This window comes from Dendropsophus ebraccatus, chromosome 3, assembly GCF_027789765.1.
Source record: "Dendropsophus ebraccatus isolate aDenEbr1 chromosome 3, aDenEbr1.pat, whole genome shotgun sequence".
Lineage (NCBI taxonomy): Eukaryota > Metazoa > Chordata > Amphibia > Anura > Hylidae > Dendropsophus > Dendropsophus ebraccatus.
This window is the reverse complement of record NC_091456.1, coordinates 188,282,585-188,305,706: the sequence shown is the minus strand read 5'-3', so window position 1 is coordinate 188,305,706 and position 23,122 is coordinate 188,282,585. Positions and strand designations below refer to the sequence as shown.

The 23,122-nt window shown below is 45.1% G+C and overlaps 1 protein-coding gene and 1 pseudogene across 1 annotated transcript in view; both read left to right on the top strand.

Annotated features, from left to right (window-relative positions):
- LOC138786597 (zinc finger protein 208-like) overlaps positions 1–23,122 on the top strand; it is a 646,972-nt pseudogene that overhangs the window by 472,224 nt on the left and 151,626 nt on the right.
- Positions 14,371–23,122, top strand: part of LOC138786860 (zinc finger protein 585A-like) — a 90,147-nt gene continuing 81,395 nt past the window's right edge. The window contains exon 1 of the mRNA XM_069963928.1: positions 14,371–15,035. The gene's annotated coding sequence lies outside the window, so the exon portion shown is untranslated. The remainder of the gene's footprint in view (positions 15,036–23,122) is intronic.

Genomic DNA, 23,122 nt, shown 5'->3' with positions numbered 1-23,122 from the left:
GAGGTCTATATATTGGGGAGAGCACAGGGGGGCTATATACTATTGAGGGGAGAGCACAGGGGGGCTATATACTATTGGGGGGAGAGCACAGGGGGGCTATATACTATTGGGGAGAGAGCACAGGGGAGCTATATACTATTGTGGGAGAGCACAGGAGGGCTATATACTAATGGGAGAGCGCACAGGGGGGGCTATATACTATTGGGGAGCACAGGGGGGCTATATATTGGGGAGAGCACAGGGGGGCTATATACTATTGGGGAGAGCACAGGGGGGCTATATACTATTGGGGGGAGAGCACAGGGGGGCTATATACTATTGGGGGGAGAGCACAGGGGGGCTATATACTATTGTGGGAGAGCACAGGGGGGCTATATACTACTGGGGAGAGTGCACAGGGGGGCTATATACTAATGGGGGAGCGCACAGGAGGGCTGTATATAACTGGAGGAGCACATGAGGGTCTATATACTACAGGGACACCGAGGGGTGTAACTATGTAGGGGTACAGAGGGGTGTAACTACTGTATAGGGGTACAGAGGGGTGTAACTACTGTATAGGGGTACAAGGGACCTAACTACTGTATGTGTTGGAGCCTTAAATATTTGTCTGGCAGATTCTGGAGAGAAGATTCACAGCCAGGAGAAGACTTCAAGGTGGCCCAGGCTGGATGGAGAGAAAAAGAAAAGGTGACAGACTCTGATCGGAGAAGACGCCCCCGGTGAGTCACTGGATGTAACTGCACTCTGTTATAGGGTTGTAGTGTTAGGGCGGTATTATGTAATGGTATCATTGGTGATATCTTTCTGTTTTGTTTAGTGCAGTTTTTATGTAATATGTAATCACTATGGTGGAAATAGTGTTATAAGGTAACTACTGTATGTATTGGGGCTCTTGATACAGTGTGGGGGCAAATTCAGTACATTATACAATGTGCCAAAAGGGAAGGGGGGGGGCCCACTTTTGAGGGCTGTGCACTGGGCCCACCAATGTATTAAAACGGCCCTGGCTCTCCGATCACACATGCCGGCTCCCGATGCTTCCTGGTGTCCCCAGCCGGCATGTGTTGAAATTAAGTGGGTGGCCACTATTTAATGGCATATAATTGCAGTTATTTTAACAGAATGGCAATTGCTGTGAAATAACGGCCGTTAATTGCCTATAAATGGCGGCCATCCACTCAACTTCAACAGTGTGTGAACATAGCCTGTGTTTTCAATCTGCTCCAGGTTTTGGTTGAAAAATACTGGGCAAAAATATTATGTGGGAACATGGCCTAAGACTGCATTTGGGCAAGGGGACCTGTAGATGTGGCCTGACTTTTGAGCCATAAACTCAGATCTGAGTGATTCCATCATCCAATCGCAATAGACAATAGCGAGTCACTTGGATCAGACCCTCCCATGTCTAAGGGCGCCTCCTGTCTGCTTTTCCGGGCTGTAACAGTTGTCGAAAGGAATTCTGAATATGCTGTCAGTTGTACAATGGAAGGTGTTGCAACCGATGACCCTGGTTCTGCAGTATGTGAGGGCACCTTGGATACTTGCTCCAATGACTCATTGACGGGGGGGGGGGGGGGGGGGGGGGGGGGGGTAGGTTCTAGAGCACTGGATACAGTTCTGAAAAAATTTATTTTTTTTTCTTCAAAGTTTAAATAAAACAATACATTTTGAAACACACTTACCGCCGTAGTTCTGAAAAGCAGAATCTGTAATGCACTATAGTGCTTGTATGGTTTTGCTGACGGGGCGGATGTACTAGGCCTTCTCTGTTCTTACAGAACATCCAGGAGCAGCATCAGTTTTCTTGCCATCTCGATGTATCTTTGATAATTAGTTTTTTACTATCCGACGACAATCATGTCATTTATTTACATCTCTTTTATAGTACGGAGATCGACACCATCAGCACTGACAGTGCCGCATATCCCAATCCACATAGTACATGTATACTGTTACGCCTTAGAGATATAATCTGCTGCTCGGCCAAAGGTACCGAAGACTTAGAGACATAAATAATGTACATTTGTATTAGACGAAAATTCACCATTACTATCCTAATATTACCTAACTAGCAGCATTTACTATATACAGCACTACTGTGTACACGTACAGCTCAGCTACATGTACATTACACATATACAGCTCAGCTACATTACATTACATATATACAGCTCAGCTACATGTACATTACACATATATACAGCTCAGCTACATGTACATTACACATATATACAGCTCAGCTACATGTACATTACACACATATACAGCTCAGCTACATGTATATTACACACATACAGCTCAGCTACATGTACATTACACATATACAGCTCAGCTACATGTACATTACACACATACAGCTCTACTGTGTACACATACAGCTCAGCTACATGTACATTACACACATATACAGCTCAGCTACATGTACATTACACACATACAGCTCAGCTACATGTACATTACATATATACAGCTCAGCTACATGTACATTACACATATACAGCTCAGCTACAATGTTGAAATTGAGTGGATGGCCGCCATATAACAGTAAATAACGGCCATTATTTCAATACAACAACCATTGTTTTAAAATAACAGCAAATATTTGCCATTAAATGGCGGCCATCCACTCAATTTCAACATTGTGTGAACAGATCCTTTCTGTGTTTTTAATCCACTCCTGGTTTTGGTTGCAATATGAGGACCACAATACTGACTGAAATATACGTAGTGTGAACCCAGCCCTACTATGTACACATACAGCTCAGCTACATGTACATTACACATATACAGCTCAGCTACATGTACATTACACATATACAGCTCAGCTACATGTACATTACACATACAGCTCAGCTACATGTACATTACACACATACAGCTCAGCTACATGTACATTACATATATATACAGCTCAGCTACATGTACATTACACACATATACAGCTCAGCTACATGTACATTACACACACATACAGCTCAGCTACATGTACATTACACATATACAGCTCAGCTACATGTACATTACACATATACAGCTCAGCTTCATGTACATTACACACATACAGCTCAGCTACATGTACATTACACACATACAGCTCAGCTACATGTACATTACACACATACAGCTCAGCTACATGTACATTACACATATACAGCTCAGTTACATGTACATTACATATATATACAGCTCAGCTACATGTACATTACACACATACAGCTCAGCTACATGTACATTACATATATACAGCTCAGCTACATGTACATTACACACATATACAGCTCAGCTACATGTACATTACACACACATACAGCTCAGCTACATGTACATTACACACATACAGCTCAGCTACATGTACATTACACATATACAGCTCAGCTACATGTACATTACACACATATACAGCTCAGCTACATGTACATTACACACACATACAGCTCAGCTACATGTACATTACACATATACAGCTCAGCTACATGTACATTACACATATACAGCTCAGCTTCATGTACATTACACACATACAGCTCAGCTACATGTACATTACACACATACAGCTCAGCTACATGTACATTACACACATACAGCTCAGCTACATGTACATTACACACATACAGCTCAGCTACATGTACATTACACACACATACAGCTCAGCTACATGTACATTACACACATATACAGCTCAGCTACATGTACATTACACACACATACAGCTCAGCTACATGTACATTACATATATACAGCTCAGCTACATGTACATTACACACATACAGCTCAGCTACATTTACATTACACACATACAGCTCAGCTACATGTACATTACACACATACAGCTCAGCTACATGTACATTACACACATACAGCTCAGCTACATGTACATTACACACATACAGCTCAGCTACATGTACATTACACACATACAGCTCAGCTACATGTACATTACACATATACAGCTCAGTTACATGTACATTACATATATATACAGCTCAGCTACATGTACATTACACACATACACAGCTCAGCTACATGTACATTACACATATACAGCTCAGCTACATGTACATTACACACACATATACAGCTCAGCTACATGTACATTACACACACATACAGCTCAGCTACATGTACATTACATATATACAGCTCAGCTACATGTACATTACACACATACAGCTCAGCTACATGTACATTACACACATACAGCTCAGCTACATGTACATTACACACACATACAGCTCAGCTACATGTACATTACACACATACAGCTCAGCTACATGTACATTACACACATACAGCTCAGCTACATGTACATTACACACATACAGCTCAGCTACATGTACATTACACACACATACAGCTCAGCTACATGTACATTACACACACATACAGCTCAGCTACATGTACATTACATATATACAGCTCAGCTACATGTACATTACACACATACAGCTCAGCTACATTTACATTACACACATACAGCTCAGCTACATGTACATTACACACATACAGCTCAGCTACATGTACATTACACACATACAGCTCAGCTACATGTACATTACACAGCTCAGCTACATGTACATTACACACATACAGATCAGCTACATGTACATTACACATATACAGCTCAGCTACATGTACATTACACATATACAGCTCAGCTACATGTACATTACACACATATACAGCTCAGCTACATGTACATTACACATATACAGCTCAGCTACATGTACATTACACACATATACAGCTCAGCTACATGTACATTACACACATACAGCTCAGCTACATGTACATTACACACATACAGCTCAGCTACATGTACATTACACACATACAGCTCAGCTACATGTACATTACACACATACAGCTCAGCTACATGTACATTACACACATACAGCTCAGCTACATGTACATTACACACATACAGCTCAGCTACATGTACATTACACACATACAGCTCAGCTACATGTACATTACACACATACAGCTCAGCTACATGTACATTACACATATACAGCTCAGCTACATGTACATTACACATATACAGCTCTACTGGGTTCACACTACGTATATTTCAGTCAGTATTGTGGTCCTCATATTGCAACCAAAACCAGGAGTGGATTAAAAACACAGAAAGGATCTGTTCACACAATGGTGAAATTGAGTGGATGGCCGCCATATAACAGTAAATAACGGCCATTATTTCAGTATAACAGTTGTTTTAAGATAATAGCAAATATTTGCCATTAAATGGCGGCCATCCACTCAATTACAACATTGTGTGAACAGATCCTTTCTGTGTTTTCAATCCACTCCTGGTTTTGGTTGCAATATGAGGACCACAATACTGACTGAAATATACGTAGTGTGAACCCAGCCTAAAGATGAAATATAAAACATACTGTATATAGAATAATTCTTTTTGTCAGAACCTTCAGCTTAATTTGTACCATTATTAGCTGAAATGAATCCATTCCTCCAGTAAGCGGCTCTTATCAGTAAGCAGAACGCTCTGGGCCTCACTTCTAACCTTGAGCAGTGAGCAGTAAAATCATAGAAGTATCATACGTCGGGGACACACACTTAAAGAAAATCTGCTTACAATATATATTGGGATAGATATATCTACAAAAAAATTATTATTTTTTTTATTTTTTTTATTTTTATAAAGTTACATAGAAACATATATTACAGTAGTAAGTTACTCCGGGCTCTTATACCATTGGGTTCTTAATACGTGCACAAAATTCTGCGTTTGATCTTTACCAATTATCACTTTTCTCTTGACATTCCTAATAAACGTGCTTTTCCTCTCTGACTCCTACTGACACTTCCGTATAACAATCTTATACACTAATAGGTCTACTAGACCAAGCTCTTTCAAACAGTCTCTTTGCTTTTCCTTCCAACAAACCTTTGTCTGACTTTCCTTACCGTCAGGTAATAATATTCATTAATAAATGTGCAAAACAGTTGTTAGACCCTATCGGAGAGTCCTGTGCCCGCCCCCTCAGTGACACTAAGCAGTATGGGCGGAGGACAGAAATGCCAGGAGTTAAAATGGCCACCGGACTAGATAACCGGATATAGGGGTGTTGGCTTAGGGCGTGGTTTTGAGACGTCACAATTATAATACAGACGTGGATGATATGTGGGAGTGGTTGGCTTTCAGTCGCCATCTTTTGTTACAGAAAAGTGGCGTACATAAATAAGTAAATGTTTTATGATCGGGACAACAGAAAATGATCAACATTTTGTAACAAGTCACATACTTCCAAAGGGAACACCAATTTAGTAAAACTGGCTGAAATATAACAGTATATAGTTTAGGGGATTACATTAACAGCTGTGATTTTCTTCTCTCTGTGATCTGCAGCCGCTGGTTTATGACCTTGTACCAAACATAACAAATAACACACAAAAAAAAAAATAAAACATTGTATGCTGCTCAAACTCCTCCAGCATATTCATTAACCCCTTTTTTTCAGCTCTCAGTCCTGTATCTAGCAATGAGCTGGACTGTTGTCCTTGTCTGAGTACGTGGCTTTGTACTTAGACACTTATATGGCACTGTACACTATTTGAGGTTAGGCTGCCCACCTCCACAAAGGCATTGGTCTTACTATCAGGTAAGGGGCACTTTAAATCAAAGTAACTACTTCAACAGCCGACCAAGGGGAAGATTCCTGCAGAACAAAGGGTCTATGCGCCACCATTGGAGGTAGGTTGGCTTTTTGCAGGATCTGGGGTTTGTATACAGATATAAACTGGGTACAATGGTGTAACATAATGATGTGGCTTGGGTCTGCCACACACACTACAATATTCTGTCCAGGCCCGCTTCTGCCATGAGGCGGAATGAGCCTTCCACCTCAGGCGGCAGATTTTGCGGTCCGGCAGGGGGGCGGCATTATGTCCCCCCTGCTGTCATTTTTGTTAAGTATCACTTAACAAAAATGACAGCAGCCGCTCACCTGTCCCGTCGCCCGCGCTCTCCACATCCCGTCAGGTCCCGCGACATGACCCTTCAGCTGTCACGGACCTCCAGGCTGTGGTGAGTGCCAGGGGTCGGTGGGGGACGCTCTGGGGTGATCAGGTCGCGCGGGCCTGCCCCGCGCGACCCGATCACCCCACTCACTCACCACAGCCTGGAGGTCTGTGACAGCTGCAGGGTGACGTCACGGGACCTGACGGGATGTGGAGACAGCGGAGAGCGCGGGCCGGCTGCGGCATGGGACAGGTGAGCGGCTGGCTGGGCGGGGGGAGGAGGGGGGCGATGCCGGCCATCACTCGGGGCGGCCGCCTGAGGTTTGCCTCAGGCGGCAGAGACCCCAGAATCGTCCCTGATTCTGTCTTATCTAGATATTGTTGGTCACCGCCACATGTCCCCCCAGCTGGACCTGTGCTTACCACCCATTATCCTAAATGTTTTCCTTCTGTCTGACCCTCCGGCTCTCATCTATCTACTCCACACCCTCCCCTCTTAGAACTCTAATCCTTGATTCCCCCTTATGGATAGTACTTACATTGACCCCTAAGGTTCCTGGAAATTCCAAGGACCCATTTGCCCTGCATGTTACATGTAGGTCTGGTTACCTACCCACAAGGCATAAATAAGTGTGCACAGGAGTGTGAGGAGTTTCCCAGGTGTTGGTCAGAGAGCCAGAGGCTGGTGGGGCTAAGCCATATATCTGCCTTCATATCAAACCTCCTAAAGATCTGTTCTAGGTCTTACACTGCATCTTCTCATGCCCGTCGCTAACTATATCTTAGCTATTCAATTTCCCATAGCCCTCCCATAAAGATGATGATGAGTTCCTCTTTAGTGAACATCTGTCCCACTCTCACCCTGATCCTAGATAGCTTTTCGGGGACTCTCCAGACCTGTCTAGGTCTTGTCTAGCCCCTTGCCGCAAAATGATGTTCCTGGAACGTCATGTAAAACAGGTAGTTCCCACAACATGACGTTCCAGGAATGGCTTCCCTGCCTCCCCCCACTGTCCCTATGTAAGATCGTCAGCAGGAGGAGGCTGTGTCACACAGCATCCTCCTGCTGCCTCTGCCCGGAGGGGAGCCACGCTCCCCCCGGGCAGTTAACCCCATAAACGTCGCGGTCAATGCGACCGCAGTGTCTATGGGGAGATCGGGCGGCGGGGGGAGGCTGCAGCACGTTGCCTCCCCCCACCGCCACAACAAGTGTGTCCCTCGGCCCCCTCCCCTTGTCCCCCGATACCGGAGATCACCGCTATTACCGTTATAGGGGTGTTCTCCGGTACCGGGAATTACCGGCGCCGCCGATAGCTTTCATCTCCCCCCACCGTGAGACGGTGGGGGGAGATGAAAAATGTCCCCTCAGACCCCAGATCAGCCCCCCTAGTAGGGCGATAACTAACCCGCTCCCTCCCCGGGCGGCCATCAGATCCAAGATGGCCGCCCCCATCCCTGCGAACAAACGATGTTTGTTCGCAGGGATGGAAATGAATAAGTGATCAAAGCCCCATGCTCTCCGCCACCGGAGGTAGCGGAGAGCATGGGGCAGTGATCGGAGACCCCCCCCTGTGGTCCCGGAGCAGGCGATCGGCGGTATATACTATATACCGCTGATCGCCTGTTCCCAGTGCAAAAAAGCACTTTTTATCCCCTGTCACCATAAATCATTGGTGACAGGGGATAAAAAGTGTCAGTAAGTCGCCCCCCACCCCCCCAGTCACCCCCGTCCCCCAGTCACCCCCCCCCTTCCCCATATACTCACCTGATTCTGGGAGGTCCTTCCTCCTCGACGTCCTGGCTGGTTATGAAGTGCGCATGCGCTCCACAACCAGCCAACAAATTTAAAGTGACAGAGACCAATTTGGTCTCTGTCACTGAACTATGTTTACTGTGATAGAAAATATTACAGTAATCATAGTAATACAGTGAAAATGAATGTGTAAAAGTACAAAAAGTGACAAACATACAAAAAAATAAAACACACACTTTTTATTATAGTAATAATTGCAGTTTACTCCCAGATTACCCCTAACCCCCCCAAATTGCCCGTAACCACCGCACGTTGCCCGTAATCACCCCTGGTTGCCTGTAACCACCCCCGGTTTCCCGTAATCACGCCAGATTGCACGTAACCACCGCACGTTGCCCATAACCACCGCATATTGACCGTAACCACCCCCGGTTTCCCGTAATCGCGCCAGATTACACGTAACCACCGCACATTGCCACTGACCACCGCACGCTGCCACTGACCATCGCATGTTGCCACTGACCACCACATGTTACCTCTGACATCGCACACTGCCTCTAACCACCCCACACTGCCTCTAACCACCGCACACTGCCTCTAACCACCCCACACTGCCTCTAACCACCCCACACTGCCTCTAACCACCGCACACTGCCTCTAACCACCCCACACTGCCTCTAACCACCCCACACTGCCTCTAACCACCGCACACTGCCTCTAACCACCCCACACTGCCTCTAACCACCGCACACTGCCTTTAACCACCGCACGTTGCCTCTAACCACCGCACACTGCCTTTAACCACCGCACGTTGCCTCTAACCACCGCACACTGCCTTTAACCACCGCACGTTGCCTCTAACCACCGCACGCTGCCTCTAACCACCGCACGCTGCTTCTAATCACCGCACGTTGCCTCTAACCACCGCACGCTGCCTCTAACCACCGCACGTTGCCTCTAACCACCGCACGTTGCCTCTAACCAACCCAAATTGCCAATGAGCCCCTTCAGATTGCCCGTAACCACGCCAGATTGCCGTAACCAACCCAAATTACATATAAGCACTTTAGTTTATCCGTAACAAACCCAGATTGTCCGTAACCCCCTCACGTTGGCCGTAACCACAGCAGGTTGCCTGTAACCACTGCAGGTTGCCCGTAACCACCTCCAGATTACCCGTAACCACAGCAGGTTGCCCATAACCACCCCAGGTTGCCCGTAACCACAGCAGGTTGCCCATAACCACCCCAGACTGTCCGTAACCACTTCCAGATTACCCGTAACCACAGAAGGTTGCCTATAACCACCCCAGGTTGCCCGTAACCACAGCAGGTTGCCCATAACCACCCCAGACTGTCCGTAACCCCCCCCCCCCCCGCATTACCTGTAATCTCATTTTTTTTATTGTATTTTAGTAACTGCGCTGTTCTAATAACTATTACTAGCTGCGGTTTTGCTCCAGCAAATTGGCGCTCCCCTCCTTCTGAGCTCTGCTGTGTGCCCATACAGTGGTTTATGCCCACATATGGGGTACCGTTCTACTAAGGAGAACCTGCGTTATAGATTTTGGGGTGATTTTTTTCTCCTTTTCCTTGTGAAATTTAGAAATTTTAAACTAAACCAACATATTATTGGAAAAATTCGAGTTTTTCATTTTTACTGTCTACTTTTGAATACTTTCCTCCAATACCTGTGGGGTCAAAATGCTCACCACACCCCAAGATGAATTCTCTGAGGGGTGCACTTTCCAAAATGGGGTGACTTATGGCGAGATTTTACTCTGCTGGCACTACAGGGGCACTGCAAACGCACCTGGCGCTCAGAAACTTCTTCAGCAAAATCTGCACTGAAAATGCTAATTGGCGCTCCTTCCCTTCTGAGCCTCGCTGTGTGCCCATACAGTGGTTTATGCCCACATATGGGGTACCGTTGTATTCAGAAGACCCTGCGTTACAGATTTTTGGGTACTTTTTTTCTCCTGTTCCTCATGAAATTGAGAAATTTCAAACTAAACTAACATATTATTGGAAAAATTCAGGTTTTTCATTTTAACTGTCTACTTTTGAATACTTTCCTGTAATACCTGTGGGGTCAAAATGCTCACCACACCCCAAAATGAATTCTTTGAGGGGTTTACTTTCCAAAATGGAGTGACTTATGGCGGTTTTTCTCTCTGCTGGCACTACAGGGGCACTGCAAACACACCTGGCGCTCAGAAACTTCTTCAGCAAAATCTGCATTAAAAAAGCTAATTGGCGCACCCTTCCTTCTGAGCCTCGCTGTGTGCCCATACAGTGGTTTACGCCCACATATGGGGTACTGTTGTACTCAAGAGAACCTGCATTACAAATTTTGGCATGCTTTTTTTCTCATGTTCCTTTTGAAAATGAGAAACTTTAATCTAAACGTATATATTATTGGAAAATTTTAATTTTCCATTTTTTACGGCCTAATGGTGAACACTTTCCTCCAGCCCCTGTAGGGTTAAAATGCTCATTATACCCCTAGATTAATTGTTCAAGGTGTCTTGTTTCCAAAATGGGGTCACTTATGGGGGTTTCCAGTATACAAGCCTCCTAAATCCATTTAAAAACAGAACTGGTCCCTAAAAAAAATCCATTTTGGAAATTTCATGAAAATTTGATAATTTGCTGATACATTTCTAAGCCCCATAACACCCTAAAAAAGTTAAATATGTTTACCAAATTATGCCAGAATAAAGAAGACATATTGATAATGTGATTTAGTAACTAATTTATGTGCTATGACTTCCTTTTTTAAGAAGCAGAGAATTTCAAAGTTCATAAAATGCAAATTTTTCAAATTTTTCCTGATATTTTGATGTTTTTCACAAAAAAAACAAAGTAGTGACCAAATTTTGCCACTAACATAAAGTGCCATATGTGATGAAAAAACAATCTCAGAACCGCTAACATACGTTAAAGCATCACTGAGCTTTAAGCGCATAAAGTGAGACAGGTCAGATTTCAAAAAATTAGCCTGGTCATTAAGGCCAAAACAGGCTTTAGAGGCAAGGGGTTAGTAGGCTCCTGCTTGTGCGGGCAGGATGCCTTCCCTCTTTGCTCTCTTCTTCTAGGAGGCGAGAATCGTCCACGGATCTACTGATCCATGCCGTGTATGTCGGTAAGCCTTCCACAAGGCAAACCCAAGGAGTGAAACTAATACAAGTACTGTTTCCACCATCCTCTGGACAGATAATTCTCAGTTCAGGAACCCATTCATACAAAGAGTCTATTGCCCCTATCCCACGAGTCGTTTGGAGGAGCAAACGAGCGCTATTAGCGCTTGTTTGCTTCTCGTTCCCCGCTCGCTGCCGCTGCTATTCATCGCGGCTGCAGCGAGCAGGTGACTGCGGGAGGGGCGGAGGGGAGCTGCCCGGGGGATCGCTGATCGTCCGGGCAGCCCATAGGATATAGCAGCGTCTGTACATGTACATTACACATATATACAGCTCAGCTACATGTACATTACACACATACAGCTCAGCTACATGTACATTACACACATACAGCTCAGCTACATGTACATTACACACATACAGCTCAGCTACATGTACATTACACATATATACAGCTCAGCTACATGTACATTACACACATACAGCTCAGCTACATGTACATTACACACATACAGCTGAGCTTCATGTACATTACACATCTACAGCTCAGCTACATGTACATTACACACATACAGCTCAGCTACATGTACATTACACACATACAGCTCAGCTACATGTACATTACACACATACAGCTCAGGTACATGTACATTACACACATATACAGCTCAGCTACATGTACATTACACACATACAGCTCAGCTACATGTACATTACACACATACAGCTCAGCTATATGTACATTACACACATACAGCTCAGCTACATGTACATTACACACATACAGCTCAGCTACATGTACATTACACATATACAGCTCAGCTACATGTACATTACACACAGGGCTCTGCTGCAGGCATATATAACACACATATACAGCTCAGCTACATGTACATTACACACATATACAGCTCAGCTACATGTACATTACACACATATACAGCTCAGCTACATGTACATTACACACATACAGCTCAGGTACATGTACATTACACACATACAGCTCAGCTACATGTACATTACACACATATACAGCTCAGCTACATGTACATTACACACATACAGCTCAGCTACATGTACATTACACACATACAGCTCAGCTACATGTACATTACATATATACAGCTCAGCTACATGTACATTACACATATACAGCTCAGCTACATGTACATTACACACATACAGCTCAGCTACATGTACATTACACACATACAGCTCAGCTACATGTACATTACACATATACAGCTCAGCTACATGTACATTACACACAGGGCTCTGCTGCAGGCATATATAACACACACATACACAGCTCTGCTCCACACACATCACACACAGACAGCTCTGCTGCACACACATCACTTCAGCTCATCCAGCACAGCAGAGTCCTGCATACATGGAGCAGCAGCCCCTGATCATGTGATGACTCCTTCTCCATGTGACTGATCACATGACTGTGACATCATGGCAGGTCCTGGAAGCACAGGGGAAGCACAGGGCTCCTGTACAGCTCTGCAGGTGGAGGAAAGGAGCTGGGGGACAGCGGGAGGATTAAAGGGGTAGTGCAGCGCTAAAAAATTATTCACAGAATAACACACATTACAAAGTTATACAACTTTGTAATGTATGTTATGTCTGTGAATCGCCCCCTTCCCTGTGTCCCCCCCCACCCCCGCACGTGTACCCGGAAGTGTGGTGCATTATACATTACCTGATCTGTGCCGAATCCTTGCCGCCACCCCCCCTCCGCCACGTCTTCAGCCGCGATTGGCTGAGCATAACTGTGCTCAGCCAATCGCGGCTGAGCACAGTTGTGACGCGGCGAAGGGGGGACGGGCGGCAGCGTCACAACGGGCGGCAGGTAATGTATAATGCACCACACTTCCGGGTACACGTGCGGGGGTGGGGGGGGACACAGGGAAGGGGGCGATTCACAGACATAACATACATTACAAAGTTGTATAACTTTGTAATGTGTGTTATTCTGTGAATAATTTTTTAGCGCCGCACTACCCCTTTAACCCCTTCAGGACAGGGAGGTTTTGAGTTGTGAGGATTAAATTTCTTTATTTAATATTTTTTGCTTGAACGTCTTTCCATATTTATAACTTGTTTCTTTGTGCGGAGTTTGTTGTTTGCCGGACAAGTTGTTCTTTTTACTCGCTGCCTTTATTATCCATTGTCTCATCTTTTCTCCGTTCATCTCCCAACACTCCAGGATCCTCTGCTGATATCTTCTATATAAGAGACCGACCCATCAACCATGGAGAGAGACAGAGACAAGATGGCCGAGAGGATAATAACCCTCACCCTACACATACTCTTCCTGCTTACTGGGGAGGTGAGGGATTCTGGGAGTGATGTCATCATGACATCATTCTTATCTATGGAATAACAGATGGATAGGACTGGAGAGGTGAGGGATTCTGGGAGTGATGTCATCATGACATCATTCTTATCTATGGAATAACAGATGGATAGGACTGGAGAGGTGAGGGATTCTGGGAGTGATGTCATCATGACATCATTCTTATCTATGGAATAACAGATGGATAGGACTGGAGAGGTGAGGGATTCTGGGAATGGATGGAGTGATAGTAATGTGTCTCTCCATACACAGGATTACACAGTAGTGAAGAAGTCCTCTAGTGGGCGCTGTGGGGCCCCTGGGTGTGAAGGATGGGGAAGAACCCTGAGCCCAATCCCGGGGCCCCTGATACATGAGGAAATGGAGGAAGAGAAGATCCTAGAAGTCACCAACAAGATGGTGGAGCTGCTGAGTGGAGAGGTGAGACTGGGGCTGCTGGGAATGCTGGGACATTATACAGTAACACCACTGGAGGGGTGGGGGGGATGACTGTGTGATCATTGTGTGTGTCAGGTTCCTATAAGGTGTCAGGACGTGGCGGTCTATTTCTCCATGGAGGAGTGGGAGTATGTAGAAGGACACAAGGATCAGTACAAGGATGTGATGCTGGAGGATCAGCAGCCCCTCCCATCAGCAGGTAATAGACAGGACTATATACACACCTCCTCTCTGTATTATCTGGATGGAAAGAATGAATTCAGTCTCTGTATGTGTTCCCTCCAGTCAGATCCAGTAAGAGAACAGCACCAGAGAGATGTCCCCGTCCTCTTCTCCCACAGGATCAGGATCAGGTAGATGGAGATGTTCCCTATGTGTTCTGTCCCCACATGCGGCGAGTGAAGGTTTCTCTGACTAGTGGGCCTGACTGGAGATTTCCTACCTTGTATTCCAGCATATGAGGCAGACAGGAACCAGAATAAGCGTCAGGTAGAGTAGGAAATTGAGCAGAACGTAGTTTAATAACTTCACATACAGCTTAGTCACAGATGTGGTATAGTAGTTATATTGGGCTGTTGCTGCTTTCCTAGAAGATACCTTGCTGACACTTGTAATTTCTGGTCAGAAGATTATGACTCTGATAAGCCCAAGCAAGCACTACTTCTCCAGTCAGAAGCAGGATGAAGAATGCCTGCTACAGGAAGTGACGTGGAGACTGGGCTATAAGACACACCCACTGAGGGACAAACCAAAAAATGTGAAAATGGAGGGGAGTCTAAACTCTTGGCCAGCAGATGGCAGCACAGCAAGAATACATGTAATGAATACAACAAGGAATGAATGTAAACAATGCAGTTATAAAAACATCTGAATAACATACAGATAAGTGAGGAGAACAGCACACTCCCCGTCTGAAATTCCCTTAGGGGGATTTCACTATAAACTAATTTCTATGAAATATAGTGCAAAACCTGAAACAAAACATGTTAATATGCAATATAAACCGTGAGATAATCCTGTTTCATAACTGAGGAATAAAGTTCTTTAAAGGAAAGTTCAGTCCTGTTCATCCGCCAGGAACATCCTCAACAGGCAATATCAGGATCAGTTCGTTGATAGGCCTTGCAAACGTTTTGGTCTCACCCTTCCTGGAGATCTTCAACTCCACCTTCCGGATCTTGCCATCCTTGCTGGGAAGAACTTTTGTAACTAGTCCCATAGGCCAGTCCATCCTTTCGGTTTGTTGTTCCTTCATCAATTCGAGGTCTCCTTTTTTCAAGTTTGGTTTCTGGTGTTGCCATTTTCTTCTTCCTTGAAGAATCACAAGATACTCCTTTCGCCATCTGTTCCAGAAGTAATCCGCTAAGTGTTGTACACGTTTCCACTGTTTTTGGTAGATGTTTCCATGAGTGTACTCTCTACTTGGCGTCAGTTGATTCCCAGTTTTCTGGGTGAGAAGAGTAGCTGGAGTCAGTATAGCTGGTGCTTCAGGATCCATTGATACTGGAACAAGGGGTCTTGAGTTAATGATGGCGGAAACCTCAGCGAGAAGAGTAACCAGAGTCTCATGTATGAGTCTTGAAGAATTCACATCCATAAGCATAGAGTTCAAGATGCTGCGTGAGATCCCGATCATCCTTTCCCAGGCGCCTCCCATGTGGGAACTATAAGGAGGATTGAAAATCCAGGTGCAACCCTTCTCTGCCAGCTGATCTTGGATGGGCTTGGTGCTAATATTCAGTTCTTTCCCCTTGCTGGCAGTAAGTGAGGCTTTGACATAGCATCTTGGGATGTGGATCTGATCCAAGGCATACAAAGATTGCTTCCAGGCTTCCCACTTTTGCTCTTTATCAGAAGGAAGGGGGGCATCCCAATCCTTGATGGTTTCAGAAAGCTGTCTCAGTAGGGATTTACCTTGTATGATAATGGGCGCTACAAATCCCAGTGGATCGTATAGGCTGTTCACAACTGACAGGACACCACGTTTTGTAAAGGGTTTGTCTGCACGACTTACTTGAAAGCCAAAGGAGTCGGCGGACCGATCCCACCTCAGGCCTAAGCTTCTTTGCACTGGTGGATCGTCTTGTCCCAGGTTTATGTCCTTGAATCCAGGAGCATGATCATCTGACTCGAAGGCTCTCATGACAGCCAGGCTGTTTGAAGCGATTTTGTGTAGCCGTAGTTTGGCTTGGTACAGCATGTTTTGAGTCCTTTTAAGTAAATCAATTGCCTCTTCTTCAGTAGGTAATGATTTGAGTCCATCATCTACGTAGAAGTCTTTTTCTACAAAGTCTCTGGCATCCTTTCCATACTGGGACTCTCCCTCTTTGGCGGTTCTGCGAAGGCCATAAGTCGCTACAGCAGGTGAAGGGCTGTTCCCAAATACATGTACCCTCATGCGGTACTCCATCATCTCCTTGGTGGTGTCATTGTCCTTGTACCACAGAAATCTGAGGAAGTTCCTGTGGTCCTCTCTGACTATGAAGCAGTGGAACATCTGTTCAATATCAGCGGTGATGGCAACAGGCTCTTTTCTGAACCTCATCAAGACTCCGACAAGGTTATTTGTCAGATTGGGACCTGTGAGAAGGACGTCATTAAGAGACACACCTTGATGTTTGGCGCTTGAGTCAAATACAACCCTAATTTGATTAGGTTTTCTGGGATGGTATACTCCGAATGAAGGTAAGTACCAGCACTCCTCGTTCTTCTTCAAAGATGGAGCTGGTTCTGCATGGTTGTTCCGGAATATTCTTTCCATAAACGTGACAACGTGTTCTCTCATTTCAGGCTTGCTGTTTAGGGAACGCTGAAGAGAGTTAAATCTTTGCAAAGCTTGTTCCCGGTTGTTTGGGAGTCTTACCCTGGAAGCTCTGAACGGTAGTGGAGAAACCCAGTGATTGGTTTCCTCCTTAGAGAATTCACTGTCCATAATCTTGACAAAGTCTCTGTCCTCTACTGACAAGGCTACTTTATCGTCATCCTTCGTTGTGAGGAACACTGATCTCCCCAAGTTGTCAGCATAGGGGGAGGGAATGACGTATGGCAGCTGTATGAGGTCTGGAGGTTTCTCCTTGACTTTATAGTGATGAGGGCACGGCTTGATGCAAGATGTGCGTCCGTCCCTGTGCACGTAAGTCTTAAAGGAGTCAATTCCTGATTGATCCAAGCATACATTTCCAATGATTACCCATCCTAAGTCCAGTCTCTGGGCGTATGGGACATAGTCAGGACCGTTACACTGCTGACGCACTTTGTGTACCCTTAGATTGTCTCTGCCAAGCAGGAGTAGAATTTCAGCGTCCATATCCAAGGGTGGGATAACACTGGTCAGGTGCCTTAGGTGTGGTTGGTGAAATGCAGCTTCTGGGGTAGGAATCTCATCCCTGTGATCAGGTATTTGGTCACATTCAATCAGTGTAGGTAAGGGTATCTCTGTGTCTCCATTGATGGGAGAAGCGATGAATCCTTGTGCTCTTCTGCCACAAGTCTCTATGCTGCCTGAGCAGGTGTTTAAGGTATAGGGTTTTGTGGGTCCCTCGATCCCAAAGGCTTCAAAGAATTTAGGTCCGGCTAGGGACCGGTTGCTCTGGTCATCAATGATTGCATACATTTTTAGAGCCTTTTTTGGTTGTCCTTCTGGGTAGACCTTGATCAGACATATTCTGGCACAACATTTGTCCCTTTGGCTCTCCCCACATACCTCCGAGCATGAACAGGAAACATCAGTGGTAGAGTTAGCACGATTCTGAGGCTCCCCGCCATGGCTTGTAGTGGGAATACTGGTAACTGCAGCCGATGAATCGCTGGTGAGTGGGGTTAGGTGCATAACCGTGACATGTCTGTCGCTGTGACACTCCTCACACTTAATGGCAGATTTACAGTCCTTAGCCATATGCTCCAATGAGGCGCAGCATCTGAAACATACTCCTAGCTCAGTGAGGATTTTCTTGCGTTCCTGTATGGGTTTGGACCTGAAGCCTCTGCATTTATTTAGTGAGTGAGGTTTTTTATGAATGGGACATTCACGATTAAAGGACTTGTCTCTTGATGAGTTAGTTTGGTGTTTACCCGTGGATGCTGCAGGTGGTGGCAGGTTAGTCTTTCTAACACTCGCACAGTTCTTAAAGTCTCTGTGTTTCTGTGTGACACCTTCATACCTTGATGATGATGCAGCTGGAATGTTGAGCTCCAGGAAGTCAAGACTGGGGTCATTCCTCATCTGGGCCTGTTCGTCGATGAACCTGGAGAAGTGGATGAATGGTGGAAAGGTGACATCATGTGCTCTCTTATATCTTGAGACTGATGTTGCCCACTTCTCCTGCAAACTGTATGGCAGCTTTGTGACGATTGGGTTTACCCCATGGGCGGTATCCAGATAGCATAGTCCAGATAGACGAGGATCTCTTTTAGCAAGTTCCAGTTCCATGAGCAGATCACTCAAGTCCTGAAGCTTGTGGACTTCCTTCAGATTAATCTTTGGGATGTTCTGCAGTCTCTTGAACAGGGCTTTCTCTATTGCTTCGGCACTGCCAAAGGTACGTTCAAGTCTCTGCCAGGCAGCGGCAAGACCTGCTTCAGCTTGTCCCACATAGACAGTCCTTAAGCTCTTGATACGATTTGTAGAGCCAGGGCCCAGCCATTTGACCATGAGATCAAGCTCCTGCTCTGCGGTAAGGTTGAGGTTGGCGATGGCAGCCTTGAAGGTTGCTTTCCAGGCTCTGTAGCTCTCTGCGCGGTCGTCAAATTTGGAGAGACTGGTGTTGATCAGCTCCCTGCTAACCATGTACCTTGCGAACTCAGATATATCTGTTTTCTCACTTCTTGTTGCCGTGTCAACTCGTTGTACCCCTTGGGCGTATGGGTTGGTTGGCGTGAAAGGGTGAGATGTTCCAGGGTAGAATGATGTCGCTGCAGGGTTGAGCTGTGGTTTAGCCTCTATAAGTTCTGACGACCGCTGCTTGTGTTGTGCGACTAGGCCAGAAAACACTCGGTAACCATCTTCCTGTGATAGTTGTCCTTGAGAAGGCACATCTGGGTGATGATCATCAGTTTGTGCGGGTGCTATAGGTGGCACCGTAGCTGCAGGTAGAGCTGACTTGGAGATTTCAGTGTTGTCAGCTTGAATGGTGCTAGAAATAGGGGGGGCTGCAGGTAACTGATTCAGCACATAGTTATTGGTGCGATCGACAGGATTGTCTGTTTCTTGTGGCAAGCAAACTGGATCGAGACCTTGGCTCATTGCTTGCTCAAGTACTTTTACCTTGGCCAATGCAATTTCCTCTTCCATCTCTGTTTGAAGGATCTTTATCTGAGCCTCTGCTTCTGCACTCTCTTTTTTAGCCTTAGCTTCGGCCATTGCAACTTCCTCTTCCATCTCTGTTTGAAGGATCTTTATCTGAGCCTCTGCTTCTGCACTCTCTTTTTTAGCCTTAGCTTCGGCCATTGCAACTTCCTCTTCCATCTCTGTTTGAAGGATCTTTATCTGAGCCTCTGCCATTACTTCCTTTTCTCTGAAGGCACGCCTTATTTTGGATTGCTCTGCATCTATGCGGGCCTCTAGTATCCTGTCACTCAGGACTGAGCTTCTTGAGCACGAGGATCTGTATGACCGTGATGAACGTTTAGATGAATTTGATCTGTGCGATCTAGTCTCTTGTAGATGAGAGATACGGAGTTCCGCTTTATCTTTAGCATTCTGCACCATGGTGTCTCTTTCTATTTCTGATGATTCTGCCTTGATCAGCTCTGTTAAGGCTTCATCGATATTAGAGGCTTTTAAGAAGGTGATATACTTTGCAAACAGTCTCTTATATCTTTCATGCTCTGTATTCAGCCGTGCAACAGCATCTTGTTGACTCTCGGCGTCACCCTTGAAGGATTGAAGACTTGCCACGAGGGAGGTAACTCGTTTCCATCTCTCCTCCAGGTCATCACAGAGCTCATTTTTAGCAGTATGATAATTTTCAATTACTTTTAGTGTCGGTTTGAAAGAGCGTCTTGGTCGGACAACTTGGTCTGTTGGAAGTGTGAGTCCTGCTTCCTGCTGTTCCAAATCATCACTATCAGCTTGTCCATGCTGTGTTTTATCACTGGGGAGTTGCTCGGGATGCTTTTCGGCCATTTTGATTTAAAGTGTACTGTCTCTTTAAGAAAATTAACTTTGGAATTGGGGTCTGAAAATCGCAGCACAGCTTCTTTAGGACACCCCGATATGATTCCCAGCGTTAATTGAGTGATTTGTGGGGTTTTCAAGTCTGGGTGGCCAGACCAACGGGAGGTAGTATGCAGCAAGTCTCTTAGGAGGGGTATGGTCTGAGGGAGCTTCACACACAAAACTGTCCTTCTACTGAGTGATGAAAGGTTCATGTAAGATATGAGAAACAGCTTGGGATGCTTTGTGGAAGACTTCTATGCAGGTGTAGAATACAGCAGACACACACTGTGCTTGTCCTGAGGCCTGACCAGACGTGCTGTCTCAGATTAGCTGACCATGTGCTTGTTGCTATGGAGACCTCTGACTGATCTGGGTTACAGGCAATTTCTAGCTGTGATTTTGGGCTTTTTAAGTGAATCTTCTGACTGTTCTGTCCCCACATGCGGCGAGTGAAGGTTTCTCTGACTAGTGGGCCTGACTGGAGATTTCCTACCTTGTATTCCAGCATATGAGGCAGACAGGAACCAGAATAAGCGTCAGGTAGAGTAGGAAATTGAGCAGAACGTAGTTTAATAACTTCACATACAGCTTAGTCACAGATGTGGTATAGTAGTTATATTGGGCTGTTGCTGCTTTCCTAGAAGATACCTTGCTGACACTTGTAATTTCTGGTCAGAAGATTATGACTCTGATAAGCCCAAGCAAGCACTACTTCTCCAGTCAGAAGCAGGATGAAGAATGCCTGCTACAGGAAGTGACGTGGAGACTGGGCTATAAGACACACCCACTGAGGGACAAACCAAAAAATGTGAAAATGGAGGGGAGTCTAAACTCTTGGCCAGCAGATGGCAGCACAGCAAGAATACATGTAATGAATACAACAAGGAATGAATGTAAACAATGCAGTTATAAAAACATCTGAATAACATACAGATAAGTGAGGAGAACAGCACACTATGATCTGTACATCCCACCTGACTTCTCCTCCTGTCTGATGACTTTTACAATATTTCTCTCACATCTTATGAATCAGGGGGAAGATGGGAACAACATTAATGCTCCAGAGACAGATGACAGCAGTGATGAGCAGTATAAGAAGGACATTACTACAGGGAAGGATCTGAATTCTATTAATGCTACAGACATCATGGTAAAAGAAGAAGAGACAGATGACAGCAGTGATGAGCAGTATAAAGAGGACATAACTACAAGAATGGATCTCATCCCTATTATTGATACAGACATAAGGGTAAAAGAAGAGACAGATGACAGCAGTGATGAGCAATATAAGGAGAACATCACAACATGGAAGGATCTGAACTGTATTAACGCTATACACATAATTAAAGAAGAGACAGATGACAGCAGTGATGAGCAGTATAAGGAGGACATCACTACAGGTAACCACCCAGGTGAGTAGTGACCACTAAATGCAGAGAACAGTCACACATTCTCCTCAGTCACCGGCTGTAACTATTTATAGTGACCATCTTGTCGTCTATGTACTTGTACTATGTATGATCATGTTACCCACTCTGCAGATACAGCAACCAGGATCGGCTTTGCATAAACTATATGAACCAATCGTTTATACATCCTACATATACAGTATTGGGGCAGTCTGTGCGGGAACTAAATGCTGGTGCTGTGTATACACGCTCAGTTACATGTTACCTGCATGAACTATATGAACATACGGACACTGAGGGCTCTATTACACGGAGTGATAATCTGCAGATTCACCCGATTATCGTTCCACGTAATAAAGACAACAAGCAGCCGAAGAACCGATCATTGTCTGATCACTGTCTTTCAAACATGTTATCGGTATGTAGGGGGTCAATAGTCCTAATTTTTGAGAAGAGTTTCCATTATTTTTACTACTAAGGACGTCATCTCCCCGGCCTCCAGCTTCTAGATTCTTCTCCCTGACACTTCCTGTGGGTGGGAACAGATCTGATCATTCTTATTATGTTACACAAAAAAGAGTAACTTTCCATGTCTGCAATATGTTTAAGCTTCTATTACTGGGAAATAAGAGAAATGGTGTTTTCTCCTTTGCAGATGATTTTACCAGGAGCTCAGGGGGACATCAGATCTCCTCAGAGGATCATATCACACAAGATACATATGAGGAGCCGTCCACTATCCCAGATACACCCTCAGCCCCTCACAGCAAAGATCTCTCATCTCATCCTGTTATACAAGTCCCATCTTTTTCATGTTCAGAATGTGGGAAATGTTTTATTAGGAAATCAACTCTTACTAGACATAAAAAAATTC